This window comes from Pseudorca crassidens, chromosome 7, assembly GCF_039906515.1.
Source record: "Pseudorca crassidens isolate mPseCra1 chromosome 7, mPseCra1.hap1, whole genome shotgun sequence".
In the NCBI taxonomy this organism is placed as follows: domain Eukaryota; kingdom Metazoa; phylum Chordata; class Mammalia; order Artiodactyla; family Delphinidae; genus Pseudorca; species Pseudorca crassidens.
The window spans coordinates 68,811,846-68,836,720 of NC_090302.1; the positions used below are offsets into that span (position 1 = coordinate 68,811,846).

The 24,875-nt window shown below is 41.3% G+C and overlaps 1 pseudogene; it reads right to left on the bottom strand.

Moving 5' to 3' along the window:
• Positions 1-23,002: 23,002 nt before the first annotated feature.
• LOC137227067 (putative monooxygenase p33MONOX pseudogene) lies at positions 23,003-23,890 on the bottom strand (annotated as a pseudogene).
• Between the last annotated feature and the right edge of the window lie 985 nt (positions 23,891-24,875).

A 24,875-nucleotide genomic window follows, 5' to 3' on the forward strand; every position in this document is an offset into this window, starting at 1 on the left:
GGAGGGCGGTGGGAAAGGATTCCTAGGACTGGGAGGGGGGTGGTAGTGGGGGTGAGGTCTCCCAGGCCTCTTTTTGCAGCAATTAGAAGCCTATGTCCCCCTTGAGGCAGAGGCGACTCCCATTAATGTTAATGAGATTTATGCTCACAGAGAGCAAGAGTGGGGGAGACTCCAGGACGAATCCCTAATGGGGTGTGCTTCCATGCTGCAGAAGAGGGACAGAGTCCTCTCTTCCAGTTGGACCTGCCAGAGCACCAGGGAGGCATCAAGTCAGAAAGGACCTTAGCAGGTGGCCTTCATCAGCACCTCCAGCTCCACCCTGGTGAGGGAATGCTGCCCCGTGGCCACCCAGTACCCTTTAGCTTCCAATCTGCTAAACAGGGGGTTCCCTGGGCCTCTGGCCAGAAAATTCCCTGTGTAGTGTGAGTGGTGATGGTCTCTTGCCTGGATTTACATCCCAACTCTGCCAAGTTTCTAGCTAAGTCTAGTTTCCTCCTCTATAAAATGGTGATAACAATGGCACCTACCTCATGGGGTTTTGTTTTGAGGATCACATGGAATAATGAAAGTCAAGGGCTTAGTGCAGTATTTTGGCCCATATAAAGTGCATCTAAGTGGTTATCATTTATTATTATTCATTTAGGCCCGTATTGGTAGCCTATTCACATCAGGCAGAATCTAGTTTTACGGAAACACACCTCAGCGTCGTGATGGAAACATTTCATAATGAAAACCCAAGCAGGTGTGGAATGAAAATTCCTGCCCTTTCCAACTTCCCCCTCACAACCCTCACATACACTTGGGGCAAATGAGATCAGGATAGGCCAAGTTTCTCAGCTCCCCTCTTCCTTTCCTCCGTGGCAGCAGTGTGATTTATGGCTCTGAGGGGAGAGCCGCCCAAACTCAGTTGTTTCAGCTGACCTTCCCTGTGAGATTTCAGGTTGAAGTGAAATCCAATGGGGTGTGAACTGAAACTCAAGAATATCTTCTGAAAAGTCCAATGGTGCTGAGCTCAGTAAGGAATCAAACCAAGCCAAACCCTCCGCCTTGCTTAGTGCTGCTGGAGCTCACAAAGAACGGGCCACTTCTGAGCTCCACGAGGAAGGGGCTGCTGCCCCGGCTGGGAGCAGAGAATCCCTGCTCTCCCTGGAGCAGGCCCGTGCCAGGGCCCTCAGAAGCTGTCTTGGGGACTCGAGGAGCTGGTTACACTGAAAAAGTGAGGCTGTGATGAGAGACTCGCAGAGGCGTGGCCAGGCTTTTCTCCCCCAGGGAAGCAGGTTCTAGCTCTTTCCAAACCATTGATACCTTCTAAGTTGAAAAGCCATGGCACACTGAGAGTTTGGGCTAAGGCATGGAGATCTAGAAGCTTTTCTCTTAAAAGGTAATTGTTAGTATCTCTCTGAAAAGCCAGCATGGTTTCTAGGGGATTCTGAAATGATGTTCTTAACGCAGAACTAAAGTTTAAAAAGATGGAAGGAGAAGTTTCTGGTCAGGGTAGGAAGCAAAAAGCATGAGCTTTAAAGGCAGACAGTCCTGGCTCACACCCTTGATAGCTGAGTGACCTTGAGAGAGTCACTGAATACACTCTGCATCTGACCCTCTCTACCCCAATGTGTTTTGTACTTATGTTCCAATCAGAAGACTGCAATGAGAACTAGGGTTTATAATAATTTTACTCATCAAAACTAAGTGTGCTGAGTGCTCAATGCATTGGAGTAATTTCATTTAATCTTCAGAACACTTCTGTAAGGTAGGTCTTGAAACAGCATGTAAAACATTGACCAGCTTAAAGTGGTTTGGCTTGTTAAATAACTTGTTGATTAGTCAAATCTGGAGTTATTTTACAGACAGCACTGCGCATGTGCAAGACAGCGGTGCCCCCGACCCCCAACCAAGAATCTTCAGCCTGCAGAACTCAAAGGATAGAAATGTCACCTGAGCCGTTTACAAAGCATTAAGTCCTTCAATAAGGAAAATCTGTCTTCCAGCAGCATGAGTAGTTTGATTTCTGATTTGAGACTAGCCAATCAGCTTCTGCCCCAACCCCTTAAATTCTGCCTGGAACGCTGGGTGGGGAGACAGGTTGAGAGTCTTGCTTCCTGTCTCTTTGCCCATTGACCTCTCGATAAAGCTCTTTCTTTTCTCAAAAAGCTTGTGCCATAGTGTTGGTATCTATGCATGTTGGGCAGCTAGCCCTCGGAAGCAGTGTGATTCTCGCTTTATAGGGAGGAAATAGAGACTTAAAGACTTAGAATGACCTTTCTAAAATATAAGTTTAGTATGTTCTTAGTTAAAAGCTCTACCATAGGTTTCTTAAATTCTTTAACCTAGCACACACAGTGTTTCATGTTGTAATGCTTCAGGACTTGGTACTTGACTAGTGCCATCTTTCTAACTTCCTGACCTCTAGTCCATTCTCTGACAACAAAGAACTGCTCACCCTGCCCCAGTTCTCATACCTCAAGGCTCTGCACAGACTTTCTTCTTCTCTTTTTCATCCTGGGGAGTCTCTGCCTAATCCTTCAAGATGTGACTTAGGTATCCCCTAACCTCGAGGGTAATCCCTAAGTCCCCAAAGTAAGGGTAAATGCCCTTTCTGGGTGATCTTGGTGAAGCTTCTGGGTCTGCCTCTCAAGGGTGGTCAATGTCTGACCAGTTATCTGTCTCCCCAACTAGGTAGTAGCAGTTGATGTCTTTTACCTTTGTATCCCCAAGACTTAGAGTGAAAAATTTTTTTAATTTAAAGGTATAGAAAAGATAATGTAGATTTTTGCTCTAGTTCAAGAACTTTATAACAGCTGTCCATGGGTGGCAGTTCCAAGTCCTAAAGAGACGAAGGTATTCTAACCTAACACATGATTTACAAAGTCATCCTTAGTGGCAGCAGCAGTGTTTGTATCCACTGCACATCCCAGCCCATGCTCTTTATCATCAGTATGAACTATGAGGGAGTGAGAGGCATTGATGGGGAGTGTCATGGGCAATTAATAATGGGAAAATACTGTGCTGAGTAGAACTCTATTAGAGGTCCTGGGAATCACGTGATGAAAACCTCTTTCTAACTCAGCATGTCCTTAGATTATTGGCCAACAATAGGAAATGCCTGTTAACATGTCAGATCATTAGAATAACAGGAACAGAGTTGAGGAAATGCTGTTCTGTAATAGGGTTTCTTTGGTACCCCAACAGCCTCAGCCTCTTTCTACATCATCTTACCTCATTGATTCTATTTTGATCCTTCCCCCAAGTAATGCTTTCATTGACCCACTTCTTTTCTCAAAACTGTCAACAGGTCTCCCCATCAACAAGGTTAACTCCAAGTACCTTAGCCTGACACCAAAGAGAACTTTTTGCTGCCCTGATTTGGGGTTCTTTCCATTGCTGGGCTTCTGCAGTAGGGAGACCAGGATGCCTACTGCCTCTGAGCAAGCCAGTAGCATTCCTCATTTTGGAAGTTTTGATACATTCTGCCAAATCGGTTTGAAAAAGGCTAAAGACACTTGATTTTCAAAAACTCACATATCATACACTTTGCCCCCAGAGTCTTTTCAAAGCCCATCTGGCTCAGGAGTTCTCAATCTAGCTTGTATATGGAGAAAGAAGGGCTGAAACTCAACTTCTGACTTCTTTCTGGTGTTCCCTTTAGTTTTCAATTCTTTTCATCGGTTCAGACTTCCTGAGGCCTTTTGAGAATCTGACAGCTATATGCCATCTTGAAAAAATATCCAGGTGCACTGGTCCTCTGCAACACTCACAAGAAAGACCTGGGACAGAGCACAAAGGGAAATGCAGGCCCATGTACCATATGCCACAGGTTTTTCCTCATCCCACTCAGTCCTCCTCTGCCCATAATGTCATGGATGCTATCACCCTTTTGGAGCTCTTCAAAGGAATCCAAGATTGGAAGGCCAGGTTCATATTTAGAATTCTTGGACTACTTGTTATTTCTCACTGGAAAGTGGTGGCTGGGAGTGGAGCTGGGCCTCATCCCTCAGCTGCTAAACTTCAGCCTGCAGCTTACCCTCCCCCCTTCTTTCCATCACTGGTGCCATCCCTCCCTGTGGGTGGGCCACTTGAGCACCTGTGCTATAAAATCCTACCCTGCACATTCCACCTCTGTCTACAGCCGTCCTTTGTCCAGAGTGGCATGGGTTATGCTCAGGAGGATGGACCTGGGGAAGAAGCTTGGGCTCTGTAGGCTGGGAAGTCCAGGGTTTGAGAGCAGAACCTTGCATCACAAAAGGAGGGGGCCGGCTTATAGTGGGCATGTTCCCTTGGTTTCCCAGCACCATGTCCTGTTGAGAGGGGCAATGCCAGAGCAGGGCACACCTAGACACTCCTGTTGTTTGATCTGAAGGCAACACTACATCTGTATGTACTCAAACAATTCTATAGACAATTTCTGAGGATTCCCCACCCTCTTGTAGCTCTTCCATAGGTCCCAGATTAGGAATTTATTTCTTCTTCATTACTTAAGAATAACAGTAAATCCCATTTGTGTTGCTCTTAATAGGGTATAAAATGCTTTCATGTTCAAAAACACATAATCGCACTTGAGTTCTAATTTCTTTATTTAACTCTATTCATCCACTTGTCAAAGAAATGTGCCAGGGGCTAGGCTATCAACTGGGAACTGCAGCAGTGGATAAAAACAGATCCTTTCAAAAAGTTCAGCATAGAGCTACTGTAGGACCCAGCAAGTCCACTCCTAAGTATAATCAAAAGAAATGAAAACATATGTTCCTTTAAACACTTGTACATGAAGATTCAGGTACGTTCTTAATAGTCAAGAAGTAGAAACAACCCAAATGTTCAACTAATGAATAAACAAAATGTGGTAAATCCACACAGTGATATTATTCCACAATAAAAAGGAATGAAGTACTAACACATGCTACAACGTGGATGAATCTTGAAAATAGTATACTGAGTGAAAGAAGCCGGATGCAAAAAGCCACATAGAGCATGATTCCATTTATATGAAACCCCCAGAATAGGTAATTCCATGGAGAGAGAAAGTAGACTAGTTGTTTGGGGAGGAGAGATTGGGGAGTGACTACTAATGGGTAGAAGGGTTTCCTTCTGGGGTGATGAAAATACTCTGGAATTAGATGGTTACTCATCCTCCTGAACACACTAAAAATCATTGAATGCTGTACTTTAAAAGGGTGAATTTTATGGTATTTGAATTATATCTTTAAAAAAAGGGGAAAAAAGCAAAGCAAACTAGATCTTGTTCTTGCTTTCACGGAGCCTACACTCTGGCTCTATGGAGGCCTCCGCACTTAGCTTGGGAGTTTCCAAGATGGGTTGACTGGGCCCCAAAGCAGGCCCATCATTTTCTGTCTCCCCCCGACCCCCAACCTGACAGAGGGGTAGGGCAGTGAAGGACCTGCCGGGAAAGGAGCAGATGGCTTTGCTTCCCAGCGTCAGTGTCCCCAGTGGCCTCCGGAAGCCTGTCTTCCCCCGCGTGCTCACCCTGCTCACTGGGGTGTGCGCGCACCTGGCCCCTGAGACCCCGCACGCGGGCGCCGGCCCCGCCCCGCGCAGCCCGGGCGCCCCTCGCCAGGCTCGTTAGCCGCTTGCGCTGCCTGCCGGGCGGCGTGCGCGGCAGAGGCTGAACAAGCAGCCGGCACATCCTGCCTAATTTAAGTGGTAATTTCCTTTGGGGGTTTCACTCAAGTGCAGCCCTGGGAAAATCGTGGCGGAGAGCTTTCCGAGAGGAAATGTTACCCTGGACTTCCCGGAGAGTTTTAAAGACAGAGAACTTTCTCTTTTGCTTGATGAGAACCTCTAAGAGTGGTGGTTTAATTAACCAAGGGCCCTCTCCTGGGAGTGTCCTCTGGGAAGGACTTAGTGGCGCATCCTTTTCTGTCTTTTTTTTCCTCTGGGGAGAAGAGGGAGGAGGTGGTGGAAGAGAAGATTTTAAATGTGGATTTTGGGATGGAGGAGGGAGGGCTGCCAGGGATCTCAGAGATGTGGGATTTGGTCATCCTGGTGGCCCTGGAATTTTGTTTTTCTGGTGGTAAAGGGTCTTAGTTTCTCCTTTAGCCTTGGTGGTGGGGATGGGGACAGAGTGGGGTGAAAAACGCCCATCTTTAACAACCTTGCTGGATGATTATTGAGCAAACTAAAGCTTAAGGGCCTCTGGTGGGCACCAAGCCCTTGCTGCAGAAGATTTCAGTCGTGGATGGGCTGAGGCTCACTCAAGAGGGTCCGAAGGAACTAAAAGCAAAAAAAAAAAATAAAATAAATAGCACTTAAGAGCAGCAGGGTTGAGAGGGACTGGGTAGAAATACAAACTAATGGCCCATTCTGTTAAAAGAAATTAGAAAACAAAGCTGCCACCGGATTCCCCTTTAATCGCCACTTCATTTATTCACTTGCCCCCAAAGCTCAGACTGGGGGGGGGCAGTGTTTAACTTTTTTTTTAAAGCAATGTTGTGGTGTTTAAAATGATTCCCCTTTAATCGCCACTTCATTTATTCACTTGCCCCCAAAGCTCAGACTTAGGGGGGGTGGTGTTTAACTCTTTTTTTTAAAGCAATGTTGTGGTATTTAAAATGATGTGTTATAAATTTTTCTATTATACAAGAGAATTAACAGCAGGCAAATGTAATCAATTATGGCAGATTTGAATCAAAGCGTTTTAGGTGTTTTTAATTAAGTACACAGGTTCTCTCTAAAGCCGTGCTTCTCAACCTTTTGTAACTCCTGATTTTTCACTCAAGAAATTTCTGAGCAAGGTATTCATGTACTCCTTTTTAAGATGTTTCTCAAACATACAGTGTTATAATGTTAAACATATTTTTCAAGTGCATGCATACCCTCACGTAAGAATTCCTGCCATCCTGTCATACTTCTTTAGCCATGCTTCCTAACCATCTACATTAGATCCCAACTATAACCCCTGGATAGTTCTAACAGCCGCAACTGTTTCCCTGATTCTTCTCCCACATCACCTTGCTGCTTCCCTGTGTCCTCTCAACTGCCCACCACACCTGTTCATGGAAGAGACAAGGGTGCAGGGTTAATTATTGTCTGGTCAGCAGCCGCCATACTTGCAGTCAGGACCTGCCTTATCGTCTTTTCAGGGCGAGGCCGGTGCTGAACGGTGGGAGGCTAAGTCCAACTCACTGCCCTTGTTGTCTTTGCCAGAGCCACCCTAACTGCTCTTCTGGGAGGTCCCCCTTTTTTCTGTGTGTCAGGGTGAGGAGCCCATGGGAAGGGTGTCACCGAGTTAAACCATAGCGAGGATGTTATGGAGTTAGACCTGTACACCCCACCCCACGGGAAGTCAACACAACCCCTCACGCTGAGCCCTTGAAGCAACTTTTGGATGGGAGGCAGTAGGAGACTAGGAGGAGAAAAAAACTTCTCTGCTGGAAAAAAGGAGTATTTAACAAGTGCCTTAAAATTTTTAGGGAAAGACAAACTTTGAAACCTAAGACTTCAAGTAACCACAACAAATTTTGAAAGGAATTCACCTGAGTATCAGGGTAGATGCCTGCAACTCATCATTCAAACTTCAGTTTAAGCCCTAATGTTAAGTTTAACCATAAATGAGGCTGACACCATGATAAAGCTGAGCTTTCGCTGGTGTCTGAGAACCACCTAGCCTGTGTTACCATCCTTCACATTTTCTAGGGCTCCTTAACTATTTAGCTTTGGATTCATCATGAAGACTTTTTGGCCTTATTGTTTTGGCATCTGCGTTGTTAGTTGTCTTTGCTTTTAAAAATTAGGCAGCTTATAGTACTACAAATGAGTAAAAAAAATTGGAAGTGGGGGCTTCTGATTGGAAGGTTTATGTATTTAAAATTGCAAAGGTAAAAATGGTAGAAGAACTGAAAATAATAATATAAAACATTTGGAAGAGGAGGAGGTTTAGAGTAAATGAGCTAAATCCTCCCTTTTCATATTAAGGTGTCTAGAGATATTATCTCAAGTTGATAAATGGAGAAAAAGAGGTTAAGCCTCTTATCTAGATTTATGGAGGTAACTGTTAAAGGAACTAAAAACAAACAGTTAAAAGAGGTTGAATCTAGGGAGTGGAATGGGGGTGGAGGCAGAGCAGAGGGGCAAGAGGCTGCTGCTTTTCACCCTAAGTTCTGTCCTTCTGTTCCCACGCATGTGTATGACTTAAGCAGAAATTTTTTTTTTTCCTCTAAAAAGCAAGAAACAAAAAGAGGAAAACATGGTGGGAACATAAAATTGAGTCAAGAATTAGGTTTAGAAACACACACCACGTTGATTTGCACATTTGCTGCAGCTGGGCCGCACATTTGGCTCCGAGCTGTGTGGCAGCAGTTGGAAAAGGGACCTGGGTCAGTGGATTCATAATACCCACAAGATAAAAACAAACTAATTCTTGCCTGCTCTTTGCTACTAAAAGGTCAAAATGAAATTTCTTCCCGAGGTCTTTCTAAAGAAAACATGGTAATATTGTTAACACTCTCAACAACCTCACTGACATGTATCACATTTTCCCCTCTTAGTATTTTTTTTTTTTTTTTTTTTTTTTTGCGATTCGTGGGCCTCTCACTGCTGTGGCCTCTCCCGTTGCGGAGCGCAGGCTCAGCGGCCATGGCTCACGGGCCTAGCCGCTCTGCGGCATGTGGGATCTTCCTGGACCAGGGCACGAACCTGTGTCCCCTGCATCGGCAGGCGGACTCTCAACCACTGCGCCACCAGGGAAGCCCCTTAGTATGATTCTTAACAGAAATAGTTGGGTGTCACACCCAGGTGTAAGTCAGATAAATCATTCCTTGGGAACTCAGCTCCCTGCTTGATCTAGGGATAGACTTTAGAATATTTGGAGATGTAGGTTTGAAATAACAGATGTGTTATTTTTAATTTTTCAAATTTTTATTTTATTTTTAAAATTTATTATTTTTTTGCTGCACCTCACAGCATGTGGGATCTTAGTTCCCTGACCAGGGATCGAAACTGCTTCCCCTGCATCCCTGTGCTGGAAGCGTGGAGTCTTAACCACTGGACTACCAAGGAAGTCCCTTTAATTTTTAAAAATTAAAATCGAATTTCTCACCACTGAGCTACTTAAAATTATTAGGTGACATTGAGCTTGAAACTGTAGTTTCTAATAAGCGCTTGGATTACAACTAATCATTGTTGTCTGTTGAAATTCACCATGTACCCTGACAGCCAATCAAGTTGAGATATTTTGTATATGACATTTGTCTATGCAAACAAAGTACTGTTAGAAACACAGTATATGTATACACATGTCCTGTGCCTCTCTCTGGGCATGGAAGCTGTGTTCTAATGGTGTCTTCAGGTGGGACAGCCTTCTAGGTGAAATAGTTATATTTCTAGTACTTCAGCAATTAAATAACACTGCACAGAAACTAACTTTACAGTAATAATTGTGGTTTGGTTATTATAAAAGCAATATGCTTATTAAAAGTGCAAACATATGAAAAAACTTAAAACAGCTGTTAATTGCATTAACACTATTAGCCATTTGAGTTTTTTCTATGTGTATATATAGATTAAAAATGTTGTAAGTAAACTGAGTTCTCTTAATCCAGTGTCTATCTTTCCATGTCATTAGACATTCCTGAAAAACTTTAAAGTCTGCATAACCCATCATTTTGGTACATATTTGGGTTACTCATCCAATTCCCGACTGTTGGACATTGATTTTTTTTTTTTTGGACATTGATTTTTAAAAACATGATGTAGAAACTCAATTTTTAGGGTTGAATTATTAGGCCCCTTAATTATGCTATTTCCCAAAAGAAAAATCTGAGAAACCTGAGATTTTTAAAGACGACAGAAATATTTTAAGGTCCCATTTGACTTACATGAACATAGTTTTAAGGGTGCTATTAACATCCCAGTAGTTTGACACTTTCATTTTTGAGGGAAATTTTATGGTCATAAATAGGAGTATGGCTCATTAAAATGTCTAAGGAGTTAACTACAGACCCTGAAATAGTTTCATATTTTTCAGTATTACTGGTTAGGCAAGACACTAAAACCTCACCTGCCTACAAGTCTCCAGTTTTCTTTTCCTTATTTTGACACTTAGATGACCAGGAAATATGACTTGTCCTGGATTAACCCTCTAGTGCACTGGTTCTTAAATGGCTCCATGGATCCTTGGTGTTTATATGAGCTGGGCTGAGATGTTTTACAGCTAAAATTTAATAATGCATGTTTTCTCTAAATTTCCAGGAGAAGTAAAAAAAAAAAGGTACCAGGTAGAATTTTCTCATCTCAAAGTTTTCCCTCCCCAGATTTCACTTAAACTGTAGCCGATGCTAAAGTTTTTTCTCCTTGAAACTGCTTACAAAGCTTAGGAGCAAGCAGCAATCAAATGGTGATGGAAAAACTCATAAGGAGCCTTCTGTGTCTAATCCCGTTAACTTTTTTTTAAATGGACATGACTGCTTATGGTAGATCATAGAGATAAATAGATAGTAAATGTCTTCTGCTAGTAATCTTGTTTCTGGATTCTAGTTTATGTAACAGAACTGACTATATCAACATATTCCTGGTATTTTGCAAGGCTATGGCACCACCTAGGTTTTCTGCCCTTTAAACCTGAGGACTAATGCTGGAGGTGGAACGTAGGCAGCCAGCTCTTAGAGAATTACAGCTATGCTAAAAGTCATGACTTCTGCCAAAGCCCTTCTCCAGAAAGTCCTGGCTCACTCAGATAAAATGCTCCAGCTCGTGTTGAGTGTTTTGCAGTAGCATATGCCTCCGACACAGTTTTTCTCAACCCCAGGCTGTAACAATAGCACTTAAATAGACTGAGCACTTCTGCCAGCTATGACTTCTCACAACAACCCTGGGAGGGGTGGCGCTCCCATTCCTATTGTACCCACAGAAGTGAAGGGTTAGAGGGTAAGAAACTTGTCCAAGGCTGCAAAGCTGTAAGTGCCCCTTTCTGCATCGTTTTCCTTTAGGGTTTTTCTCTGGCTGCTCTCAACTCTTGTCTGAAGGTGACAGTGAGAAGCATCTGGTATCCTGTTGTGGGCAGCTGAGGATTCCTGAGTACGGGATTTGGATTTGGGAAATAATACCTCAAAGGGGAAGGCAAGAGGCTTTTGCTGACTGTTATGTACAAGCCTTGCTACTACACGGCATTCTGCATCTTTATTTTGTGGAGAATTAACACTCAGGGTGGAGGGAGGGTACTTTTCAGGACAAGGTCATACAGTGCTTCATACGCTAGTGGAGTCCGTTGCTAACACCTCTTTGCTCTGTGACCTTGGATAAGTTGTATCTTCTTGCTGGTCCTTGATTTCCTCACTTGGGAATTTAGGAGCTTGGGCTAGATGAGCGCTCATGGCGCTCCCAGCTCCCACCTTGTGTGCCACGGTGACCCTCCACCTCCCAGGGCATGGCGGGAGCTGTGAATCCTGCTGTGTTTTTCATGAGTGTCTCCATGGGTTTCCTGTGTCAGTGTGTCTATGTATTCAGTTCTGAGGCATTGCTGCCTTAAGGCTGTTCATTCCACTTATGCTCAAGGTGTGAGAACTTAAAAAATGGTGATTTTACTTGGGACAGGGCTTCTTTCCTACAATACCTGCTCCCAAGGGTGCCCTGTCAATGCTCTGTTCAAAGTACTGCCTGGCACATATATGAATCCCAGTGTGGCTTTTTGAAAAGCCAAAAGCCACGGACAAAAAAACGGGAAAGCCTCTCTCACTTTTATTGTGTTCCTGGCTATTCCAAGAGTCATTTCCTTTCCTTTCAGGGAGATAAAGAGACATATATTATGTGGGCAGAAGATGCTGTGTTCTGGTCAATAACGCAGGCCACAGAGGTCAATGGCTTTAAGCCAAGCCTGGCTGAAAGCTGCCATAAATTTTCAAAGGTGGGGGAGGAAGATTTAGAGTCTGATGTACACTGGCTAAGAGGAGGAAAGACACTGGGCATAAATGGCCCTCTAAAAAAGAACAGAGTATCAGTCCCATAAAATCCTACAGCAGTCTATACAGGGTCCCTGGAATGGGGAGAATTTTGCCCACCCAAGTTTTACCATGCAGTGGAGACAAATAAAAAGAGATCTGAAAATAAATCTCTGAGGCCAACCTGTCTCTGGAGACTGAAACTTGAAGCCTTCTTCTCTGATTTTCTGATTCATCAGCATCTTTCGTGTTGATGAGCTGACTCCAACCTTGATGGCACAGCCCCTTAAAGCCTCCGTTTTGTCTGGTCTTAACTTGTTTCACCATCCTTCTCAAGGCCTGCTTTAGGATGGAAACATCATATATTCAAGCTACCCAGTCCCCCCCACCACCCAAAAAAACCCCACCAACAACACCTGCTTTAGAAAGCCACCAGGTTTATTTACCAGATTTTGTAGAGGATTGGGAGTGTATGTCTGTATATGTGTGTATAAAACAAAGAGTTGTGTTGTGGAAAGGAGGGATGACTTCACCTATTCTGAACACATCTGGGCTAAATTGGCCATCACATGGCATTTATAATTCCACACTTACTATAAGCATATGATAAATTTGTTTTAATAAATGTTACTAAGGTTATTGTATATAACAAGATACTGGATGAATATACCTGCTGCAAAATTCTGTCTCTGTTCCATAAAACACATGATCAACACAAGAAAGTACTGACAAGGAGTCATTACTAGAAGTTTAATTCCATGAGGGACCCTTTGTTGGAGGCTGTGTGTATGTATACGCACACATATGCATGTTCATGTGTACAATAAGGATTTCTCTTGAAAGATAAATATGAAAACGTAGGATTTAAAAACAGAGAATAATTATTTTAGCAGCTTAAAAAAAAATCTTACTTTGTTTTATTTACTAGTCTAATTCTTTACTTTGGCATTTTGCAAGCCCTCACATAGCCCTGAATAGTTTTCCAAGCCTTACACATATTTTATCTCATTCTATCAACTATCTGCGAAACTAAAATTCACTAGGAGTAAATATCTTGTTTGATAACTTTCAGTAGCAGAGTTGGGGGGAAAATAGTAGTAAGCTTGATATTGCCTTTATGTGTGGCCAAGTTCTTCTGAATACATCACAAATGTTAACTCATGATCCTTCCAGCAAGTCTCAAAGATACAGATACTATTACCACTGCCATTTTATAGATGAGCAAAGTGAGGTTCAGAGAGGTTAACATAATTTGCCCAGGGTCACGTGAAGAGTCAGTAGCTGATTCAGGATTACAGCCAGGCGATTTCCAAGCTACTAGGATGAATTTGAAAGGAAACTGCCTCCTGAGTCACAATCCAGGCTGTGGGAATGTTTGTATCAACTGCAAAAGCATATGGGAATTTCTTAGGGGAAAGAAAAGGACAGCTTAACATGGTTCAACAGCATATTTCGTTTTTAATTTCACCTAGCTGACACAATCACCTTATCAGTCGAGTATTTAGGAATAAGAAGATATTTATAACCAGATTGCCTAAAGTGCCCTAAGGCCACCATTTATGTCCATATGGCACTGTGCCCAGGAAGACACATCTGTGTCACAAAATCCCTACTTGCTCCAGAGAAGAATTTAGACAAGAGAAAGTGAAGCCATAATCGGGCAGTGGTGTCCTGGATGTTTACACTGTACCTCCAGGCACTGATGAGCCAACAGAAATGTGAAGTTGTAAATAAAATTCACTATCTTGTCCACTGGTTGGATCCAAAAATGGCCCCAAATAAGCTTTCTAGAGAAATCTTAGAAATCAGTGTCAGAGAGTGAATTAGAACTAGAAATAGGTCCTTTCAGAAGCTTAAGAAATTATTGGTCATCTTCATGAGTGTCTTGGAATATTAAAATATAAAAAAAAATTGCTTAAAATTGAGAATACACAACTGTATTTAAGCAATGATGACATTTACCTGATTAATGCTTCTAACATTCCCCCAGTACAATACACTACAAATGTGCTACTCACAAAATAATTACAGGACATATAAAAATATTAATTTATAATATTCTGTTGGGGGTAGGCTCCATTAATGCGACACTCAGAGTTGTATGATGAATGCCCTCTTTCACTGTATTAAAAAGAACAATTAAACCTGGGCTTTCATGTACTCACCCCTAATTACTTTCTACCCTGGAAGAATTTTATTCCACAGTTACTATTCCAGCTATCTTTCATAACCTGCTCCCTGGAGGGAAGTTGGAAGAAGAACTATTTATTTCCATTATTTATCTCTTATGTCCCTTTTCATTAGTTCTTTTTTTTTTTTTTAGCTACAATTCAAGCTATTTCTTTATTGTTTTAGAGTTTATACAGTGCTTTTGAGCCCTGCAACTGCTCAAAACACACTATTAGCTGCTAGCAAGCATCTTACTGAAAGAAGCCTCGAGAGTTCATTTGTGCCTCTGCTCTGAAATCGTTAAGTGGAAGGACATTTTGCAGATAATTCGCTTGGATGTATATATTTGTGTATATTTATATTATATACTTTTTTTTTGTTTGACCTAAGATACAGAATGGTATTATTTCCAATGTTTCAGTTTTCTCAGTTTCTCAAGTAAGAAAGATACTGCTCCCTGTTACTAAAAAAATTCTTTTTAAGTTATTTAGCCTATTTTATTCACTGATATTTGAAAGCTTCTGCAACTTAAACCTTCATTCATCAAAACTATGAGGTTCTACTTGGTGTAAGACACTGAGCTAGAAATTGGGAATACAAAAATGATCTTTTAAAAAGTCCCTTTCAGGGAGCTTAATTTTCACACCACATTTTCTTAGGAACTTAAACATTAGACAATTTAAAGGAAGGGGGGAAAAGGAGAAGGAATGAATTGGAGCTATCAGAACAGGCACAACTTAAAAATAAGGCTTAATAAATATCTGAAAGAACGTTTAGTTCATAATATGATTCTCTTCTCATTAACAAGACTGTATTTCAAGATAAAAATGCAATTTTCTACCAGTATTAGGCTTCTGCAACATCCTATATGGGCCAGTGCCTTTCTGAAGTGTCCCTTTTGTTTCAGTGTCCCTTTGTTTCTATTAGACCGTGAGGCATAATGTTCACTGCAGTATAATACACTTGTAGGTGTCAAGAGGAAGGAGGTGAGTTGGAAGCTAGAGACCTTTTTTCACTTATAGTTGGTCCTCATCTGCTCATAGGTGTGTGTGTGTGATATAACTGTATATACATATTTGATATATATGTGATTGTATATTTGATATATATATGATATGTATTATATATATTTGATAGTTACAGAAGGAAGAAAAAAAGACCATTCCGAGCTGCTGACTTAAAGAGTCATTTGGTCAGATTTCCATTTGGAGAAAAAGGTTGTCCAATTCCTGTTTGATCCACCCTAGCATATCCCCTCAGTATGGATGAACTGGTCTTTCTTCACACACGCTCTTTTCGTGCATGCAGAGAGCCCTGATCAGTCAAATCATACACATCTAACTCAGCTGCTTTTCTTTGAATTAAAAAATCAGGACACCCAAATCAGAAGATTAGCATGTTGAACACAGCACTGAGTTGTCACAGACAAGCATAAAAGACATTAAATTGCAGACTCGGCTATGACAATTTCATTTGCAATTTCTTTGAATCAAGGACAAAATGCCTTTGCTTTATAAGAAAATGCTGGCAGGACCAGGCTCTTTCAGTACTAACAAAAAGGGTGGAGGGATACGGGAGGATGAGAGGTGTGGAGGGAGAAAGAGAGAGAGAGAGAGAGCGCGAGCCAGAGAGCAGCGAGTCTGTAGAAATGGACTCCCTTCATGTAAGAACAGTCACTCAGTGCCTTCAGCTGTTCACCAGACTAAACTCCCCCAAGCATTTTACATCTATGTTTCCTTTTTTCTTTTCCATGTTCATTGCTTCACACAGTTGAAACAAGAAGTGAAAAGGAGCAATTTTTGCCTTGTTGTCGACTGTGGACCACAGGAGTCACCTTAGTTTGTAGAATGTTTAGAATGCCAGACACTAACTAAGCAAGCTGCACAGATGATTGTTAGGGATCCCCACAAGACCCTTTTGAGTTATGTGTTGTTATTACCCTTATTGTGCAGATGGAGAAATGGATGCTCAAAGAGGGTAAGATGGAGGCTCAAAGATCTCACAGAAAGAGGCAGCCAATATTTCTCCAAAGCCCTCACCTTGAGTTCCCAGTGCTCAACTAATTGCTGCTAATTGAAATGCAGGTGTCTTCCCATTACTGTAGGAACAGACTGGTTTTGTCCATATGTCCCTTGAGGACTTGGACAGTAAGAAAGTCAGTCTTTTTCCAAAGGAGCCTGACAAGTTCCCATTTCACACTGGTTGACGCTTTAGAAGCAGCCTGGGAGTTCAGGGATTGTTCGAGGTCTGAGAACCTCCTGTCCTCTCCACGTAGAGTGGAGAAAATTGTCACTCTGAGTGACAATCAGTTTCAAAAGTAAAACTGCAGGGATTTTGAATTTTCAGGTTTATTGTGGTCAGTGGATAAAACTGGTTAAAATGCTCTTCTCTCTACCCCTTGCACCCTCTTAACCCTCATTTAGTGGTTCATAATTGGTCACAAGCAAAGGTGGCCATCCCCATCACCAAGCCTCTCCTGCCTCCCCCTTCTTGAGTACTGTGCTAGGTAAAACTACTCAGTAGTTTAAGTAGAGTCCTAATTAATGAGTCTGATTCCTGCTTGACACAGGCTCATTTTTAACCTGGTAAACTCATTAAACCTCTGCTCTTCATTTAGCCACGGATGAACAGAGTATCATAATTTCAACTAAGTGCGCTCAGTAATTTAATGGGCCTCGAGTTTCCTGCATTCCCATAGTGTCCCATCCGAGGAGCTCAATCAGTATCGTTAGAAGTTTATTTAGTGCAATGAGAGATCTCTCTGATCTATCCTGAATTCAACCGAAGGCTTTAAAGATGAATGAAAGCAAACCGCTGGCTCCACGATTTCAAACAACCCATTTTGCTTTTAACCGTAAATCAGCCAGGGGGTCTGAAATGCAGACAGTTTCCAGACAGACCAGCGCATCTCCTGAGTTAATGAGACAACTCCTGCTAAGGAACAGTCCCCACCTCTACCAGCAGATGCCAGCACCTCCTCTTCTTGGATAAGACAGGGCCCAGGAGTTTGGTCTCCACTCCACACATTCTGAGATTTGTAAAATAAAGGCAGATTAAAAGCAACAAAAACAAACAAGACACACCCATACACCCAAAGGTTATTCTCTATCTGCTTTCATTCCCAGTTACTGCTCAGTTAATCGCATCCAAGGCAATTCTCTGAAAGAGCTATCTGTTTTGTCATTGTTGTTACTGCTATATTTGTGTGAATATGTAGATATCTAATAAACCACTTCCGTGCTCCCATATAGAAGAATTTTCACAGCTCAAACAGGCCAGGGTGAGTTGGATTCCAATTTTAATGGGTTCTCATAAAGCCCCTGTCGATTGTGAGTACCCAGTAAGGGTTTTATAACAGTGACAGCTTTGCAAATACTGTAACATATGTAACTTGGATTGGGTCAATACATGGCGGAGAAATCAGATTGTGAGATGGTCGAGCTGTTCATTTTGGCTGTCTTTACAATCAATCAGCCAGACCAACTGAGCCTGCAGTGATACTCACTGATTATTGAGAAAGCTAAAACAAATGGATTGGCCGTGCTGTCTGCTGAAGCCCATTCAGTAGCTAAAACCTCTGTCAATATACAGACAGGTGCCATCTTTTGAAAACCAGTTGTTAGTAATAACTCTCAGGTCCAACTAAAAGCAAGGCCACATTTTGACTGCCACAAAAGGGATTAGTTCAATTTATTTCTGAATGTTCTGTTTGGTAGATTTTGCAGAATGACCTGTTCAGAAACCCAGAGTTTATAGACTGTGATCTATAAACAATAATTTCTGCCTCACCCCAACTTGCTTCTCTTTTTCTTCTTTGGGTATCTTCAGCTTTTGTGCTTAATTCAAAAGCTTGTAAAAAGAACAGTAGTCTCAAATACATTTCCCAACTGTGAAGATAAAATTCCTTAAAAAAGATCCAGGTTCCCGAGTGATATGCAGGACTCGTAAGCCCTTTCTTATAACCTGCACAAGTGACTGGATGTATTAAGCTACCACAGATCCTCACTGCATTCTTTACTTCCAGCCAACTCATCCGTGACTGCTGGCAGGATGAGTGCATTGTGTGAGCTGCCTAATCCAAATGTCTCTGAGTTGCTAGGTTTAGGCTAAGACCTTCCAATAAAAATGAGGGCAGCCTCCCAGTCTTTGCCTAAACTTGATTCAAATCACATTGACTTATGACTTAGAATGAATTACTTTCACTATATTTTCTTCAGGGACCACTCTGGCTATAATAGAGATAAGAAGCCAAAAAGCTGCTCCTCAAGATTTCTAGTTAGAGAAAGAGGAAAAATTAATCAAAATCAATTCAAGGACAATATTTCCAGCTTCATTGTGTTTCCTGAGGATCAGGTAGAGGTTGAGAGGTGACGGGCCACTAATGAAATGTGGCTAAGGAAAGATGGGGAGGGGGGACTCAGATGTTTAAAATGCTTATTATTTATTCATCGTAAGGTACTATTTTTAGGGTGTGCAAGAATGGACTCCCTGTTTCCATTTAATCAGAGCTTTGGAGGAATCAAATTAAGGAAGATTACTTAGTCGTAAAATGGGTTTTTCTAGACCCAAAGGAACTCTTGTGCAGGTCAGCAGAAGATGGGGGGGGGGAAAGGAGATATACTGTATTGGCTCACACTAAGAAGAAAGAGATAACAAGATGTGATGAAAATCACAGGCTTTTAAATCTACTGTGGCAGAGACTGTAAGTTGTCTTACCAATCTACGTTAATTCATTATGAAACTTTATTTCAATAATAGAACCACCTGAGTTTTAGCTGTGCATTGGTCCAGTTGGAGACTACATTTCCCCACCTTCCTTGCAGCTTTGGTGTGACCTCATGATCAAGTCTGGCTAATGAACAGTGTGTAGAAGTGATATGTAACTTCTGGTCATGCCCTTAAAAGGAAGCTGCTTGCTCTCCGCTTTCTCTTTCTCTCTTTCCAAAGACTGGAATGTGGCTATGGTGGTAGGGGTTCATTTTTGACCATGTAGATGAGGGCAATCCCTAGTGGATGGTGAATAGAAAGAAGGCACCTGCATCCTTAGACCACCTCATGGTACAGAACCAGCCCATATCTCTAGACTGCCTGCTTCCTTGGATATTCTCGAGAGAGGTGGTTCAGTGTAGTGCCTTGCTAATCAAAATGTGGTCCTCAGATTGTCAGCAGCACCTAGGAGCTTATTAGAAATGCAGAATCTTGGGCTCCACCTCAGGCCTGCTGAATTATAATCACTTAAAAAAAAAATCTCCTGACAATTTGTATACACATTAAAAGTTGAGAAGCATGGGTATATAGTGGTTAAAAGCATAGATTCTGGAGGCAGTTCCTGAGTTCAAATCCAAATCTGTGACTTAATTAGCTGTGCCACTTGGGGAAAATTACTAAAACTTTCTGTGACTCACATTTCTCATCTGTAAATTGGGGGTATTAATACCTTCCTCATAAGGTTATTGTAAAGATGACATCAGTCGATAATGTAAATAGGTTGGTGTAAAGCTATATAAAGACTTACTATTATTACAAAAAGTTAACTTCTGTCTTGTTTAAACATCTGGTCCCTGATAAAGATGTCAAAACAATATCTTAACTTCATCTACTGTTAAAATAATGGATCTGTGTGAAGATTTGGAGAAGGGTAGAAATTGTGTCAATTCTTATAATTGAAACAACCACATATCTTGGCTCTTTCAAGATGATCTTACAAGAAAATTTATTTACATTCAACAAATATTTACTGAGCACCTCCTATGTGTCAGTCATTTTTCTAGGTGCTGGGCATGCTTCAGTGAAGAAACCTGGCAAAAATTCCACCTTCATGAAGACTATATTTTAGTGGAACAGATGGGAGGGCATGGAGATGGCAATTATCTATCAAGTTTGGGTCTCATTATCAGGTTGTGGTTCAGGTTGTGTTTTTTGATCACTAGTTTGGAAAATTTAAACACCATAAAAAGAGGAAGTGAAAAATACTGAAACCTCCTGGGGCCTATGAAGTTGTGGTTATTACAATATCCATGTAGGGCCAACAAGGTTTTTGCATAGTGGAGAGACTTTGTGACCATAGGAAATCTGTATTCTCCAGCAAAGTCAGAAGACTCTGCTAAGTGTGGAGCTGGGCTGGTGGGTCTCCAGCTAAGTTCCTGACCAGGCTCAGCCATTGCTGAAGAGCAGGCAAAGGCCCCCTCTGTGAGGCATTTGATAATTATCACCAGGAAGTATCACTTCCTCATGGAGACGCTTGACCATAATGGGAACTCATTCATATAACTTTTGGGGAAGTGTCTAAATCTTCCACTCATTTCTTTAAAATTGTGTGGTTTTTCTTAAGGTGTCATTATTCTTTATATATTCTGGATTTTTTTTCAAATTTGTGACTTTTCATTTTCTTGATTGTGTCTTTTGATGGGGAAATATTTTTGAATTTTATCAAGTCCAACTTAACAATTTTTTTCTTATGACTTGTGTTATTTGTGTGTCCTATATGAGAATTCTTTGCTTAGCCGAATGTCATAAAGATTTTCCCCCTAAATTTTCCTCTAGAATCTTTATAGTTTTAGTTCTTGTATTTAGGTCTGTGACACAGTTTGAGTTAGTTTTTGTATAACGTGTGAGGTAAGGATCAAGGTTCACATTTTTCCCTTACAGATACTCAGTGTCCAGCACAATTTGTAAAAAGTATCCTTTTCCATTGAATCACATTGACTTCCTGATCAACAGTCAATTGACTGTAAATAAAGTTTATTTTTGGATTACAGATTTATATATTCTTTTTTTTTTTTAGATTTATATATTCTTAAACCAATGTCACAGTATTTTGTAGCTTTATGATAAATCTGGAAGTTAAGCTGTGTATATCCTCCAACCTTGTTCTTTCACAAAATTGTCTTGACTCCTCTAAGTCCTTTTCCATTTGATAAAAATTTTAGTAATGTTGGGAAAACAGGCATAAACATGGGCTATGCAAGACAAAGAGACGTGTATGTCCCCCTAGGAAGGATTGGAAATTGATTTTGCAACTTCAGCAGGACTGTGCATGTATTAGCCAATAAAACAGCATTTTCTACCAGATTTCCTCATTCTCTCTTATTATGTCTGTTTCTGATTCTAAGAATATTGAAATATTTCCCTGGGCTTTCCAACCCCTCCTCTGGAGGAAGCAATGCAACAGAGTCCTATTTTGGACATAATGTCCATCTCTGGGAATCCTCATTCAGTGAGGAAACCTCTTCTACCTCTTCATATGAGATGCTGAGCTGTTGCCTTTTTGTCAGAGAAGTTCTTTAGCCCACGTCTATAAGAAGCAAAACTTGGAACTAGTAACACAACAATTCCATAAGTTAACTATTACATATTATAAATTAGCAAACTGAAGTGTAAGTAACTCAGTTATTCCCTTTCACCAATTCTAAGACACATACAGCTCCACATTTTGTTATCTCTGAAATAAGGATTTGTCCCATGATTAAGCATAGTTTAATTGACTGCATTGTTTTCTGTGGAGTGATATATTATATGTCTTTATAGTTAATGGTGTCTTAGATTTAAAGATAAAAAGTTCATCTGTTATACGAAGATGATAATCGTGTTGGAGTGATGTGAAGTTTCAACAATAAATATTGTTAGCTTGTAGAAAACGTGGTAGAATGAATAAATAAAGAGCTGAAATATGAGAAGAAAGTCTCAGTTTCTCTTCCCTTTTTTTTTTAGAAAACAGTAAGGATTTTATTATCAGAACAAGTAAGAGATACAAGCATAACAGAATACATAAATTAATTTTTCTGAATTTTAGACTCTAGGGTCTCTATGAAAAGGTCAGTTGCTTATGAGGGCAAGATGCTATTCAAACTATAGGCATTTAAGACAATGTTTAAGACAGGGAGTCTTAACAAGGACATAGTCTTAACAATGAGATACAGTGAGAAACAGAAAGCAATTTTCTTATTTCCTTTCCTTAGTAAGGTGTATATATATATGTATAAAATGTATGAGGCTCATTTTGGGGAAAAAAATGCCTTCATATAGAAAAATCTTAATTTCTTCCATCATCCAGAAAAAAAAGAGTTTCAATCCCCTGGGCCAAACAAAATAGGGTGACACTAATTTCACATGAACCTCAAAACTATAATCTGACTGTAGTTACCATCTTCTTTAGTTTTAAAAAGTTTAGCATCCTTTTATCCATTCCAAACCAGTACACTGAATCTTCTCCCTTACAAGGTTTTTAACCAAATTGGAATTAAATTAATCTCATTTTAAAGTGCAAAAAAGAATATATAAGACAAGTGCTTGCTCTGTGTGACACACACAAAAAAGCATCCTTCTAACAGCACTGGCCCAAGAGGTACTACAATAAAACTGGCTGCCGGAAAAGGGATCCATTAGGTCGACTAAAAGGGCAGAAAGAGTCCAGTTTCAGCAAAGAAATGCCTGCCAAGTCTGATTTTTAATTGTACCCAGATCTCAATCAGATCTTAGGTGCCCCTAACTGACAAGACCAGAGCACACAGTACCAGCACAGGGTCAAGAGGGCCAAAGTTGTCTAAACTAGTCAGTCAATATCTCTACTCCACTATTTGCCAATGCTTTTTAGGGACATTGCCAGTGGTAATGGAACTGAGGAGCCTGGGTTTTGGAACAACACAAATATTTACCTAATAAGCAATAATCAAAGTGTTTGTTTAGGGTGAATGATATAAAAATAGGTAATGAGTTCTCTCATACATCACTGGTTAATGATTTAGTCTGACTGTAAATTAAAGCAGTATAGAATGGCTTCTTCCATACAATAAAGACAAGCTTTGCACTAGTGTTTCTCAAAAGCCGAATATATCTCCAGCTCTACCTTCAGTTTAACAACTTAAACCTCAAAATACAAAACCTTTCCTATGGTAAGGTAAAAGGGAACAAGACACCCTCTACCCAGAGTCCCTGGAATAGAAAGAGCTCTAGAACTCAGTAGGCATGAGCACATTCAAGTTTGAGATTATGGATCTGCAGTCATTTTTTCTTCCCTTCTATCACTGGGGTGTCCATCTTGGGTGGCTTGAATGTTGCTGGATCCTCAGCCATTCAGATGGCCTCGATCTGGATCAGCTCTATTGGAGAGGGCTTCTGGGCTTCTTTGTAGGCCTGGTGGCAAAACTTGAGTCAGACTTCTGGAGTGGTCTTGGCTCAAAGAAGCTCCATTTATCTGAGTTTCTCTCCTTATACCCACTTACAGAATCCATGGCACTGGGCTTGGGCCAGGTAAAGCTGTGGAAGAACAGTAGTGTAACAGCCCCTGGGTTTCCGCTTAGAGAAAGAGTGAGGGGTGCTGCTAGGGTGGGCTGGGTCGATGCAGGCTGCCTCTCTTTTTTTGTTGTCTCTCCACTGTGTAGCTTTAGTTTGTGGCATGCTTTTACCACTTGAATGTACTTGATCTCCCTCGGTGGGAAAGCCCTTGTGGGGTGTGCAGCCGGCACCTCTCAGCCCTGCATGTTGTTCAAAACAGTGAATGCTCTCCTGGGTCTGCTTTGTGATCAGAGAATTCATGATAACATGGGTAGTTCTAGCCTTTACCACTTGTCCACATTGTCAGTGCTATAGGGTCATGGCAGGTGGTGTGCATACTGGCGTCTCCTTAGTCTACTTTGGCAAGGTTCTGCTACTTGTGTCTGGAATCACTGGCTTCCAGGGGATGCTGCCCATAACTGAAGGAAGAGGTAACATGGTGTAGGGCCCTTGAGGGCATTGTCATGGCTGAATAACTGACAGTACATCCTGGTGGGGAGGGACATCTTGCCTAGAGGCCCACTAGGCTCAAGGGCAGGCCTTTGGAGTTCTCTCAAAGCCATTGAAAGACTGGGATCCAGGTGCTTTAACTGCAGAATTCTGGAGCTGAGTCCCTATGACCACAGTGAAATAATGTGACAATCATGCTGACAAATATTCATGAGGGACATTGTCCAGCCACCCAGATTAGTAAAGCTTCCCTGGAAGAGTTTATCCAGAGGTTCTGTTTCTCTGCCACTATGGGGCTGCCTATGGCCTGAGTTCCAGAGCTAGAAGGCTTCAAAGACCCATGTCTGTTGGATGTGGTGCAGTTGGAACCAAGCCATGGTGTGCTGGCCACAAAACGTGTTCAGGCCTCGGGCACTGATCGACAAGTGCTGGCTGCCACGAGGCTCAGACTCCGCCATTAACTTTGCTCTTGAAGAGCTAAGTGACATTGGGTAAAACACAGTATCTCAGTTTCCTTGTCTTAGAAAATGAGGATAAAATACCTGCTCTTTCTACTTCACAGGGTTCTTATTACATCAAACAGTCCTTGTTCTCATTGGTTTTATGAGACAGTGTAAGTGTAAGTGTGTGAAGTAAAAGAATGTGTGTGAAAATATTTTTTTAAGTTTTAAGGGGCACACAAATGTAAAAATAACTGCTTATGATTTTAATAGTAAATCCAGGCTAAAATGTCATCATTTTTATGTTCAATTAAAGTCAACCAACATTTCTGAGGCCCTGCTTTTGGACCTGACCCTTTGGGAAGGAGTGTTAAGTTGTACGCACACACCTTAGGTACGGAAAGGCAATTTTCCTTTGGCAAGCTCCCTGCCCCCCAAAGCAAAGATGTGTGGTAAAGAATTAGAAACCATTGTCCTGGGATACTGTGGCTTTTCCTCCTAAGAACCACACTTTGATTCTTTTTTTTTTTTTTTTTAGGAAAATAGTAAACTACCTCCATGCACTTTATTTTATTTATTTATTTATTTTTAAACATCTTTATTGGAGCATAATTGCTTTACAATGGTATGTTAGTTTCAGCTTCACAACAAAATGAAT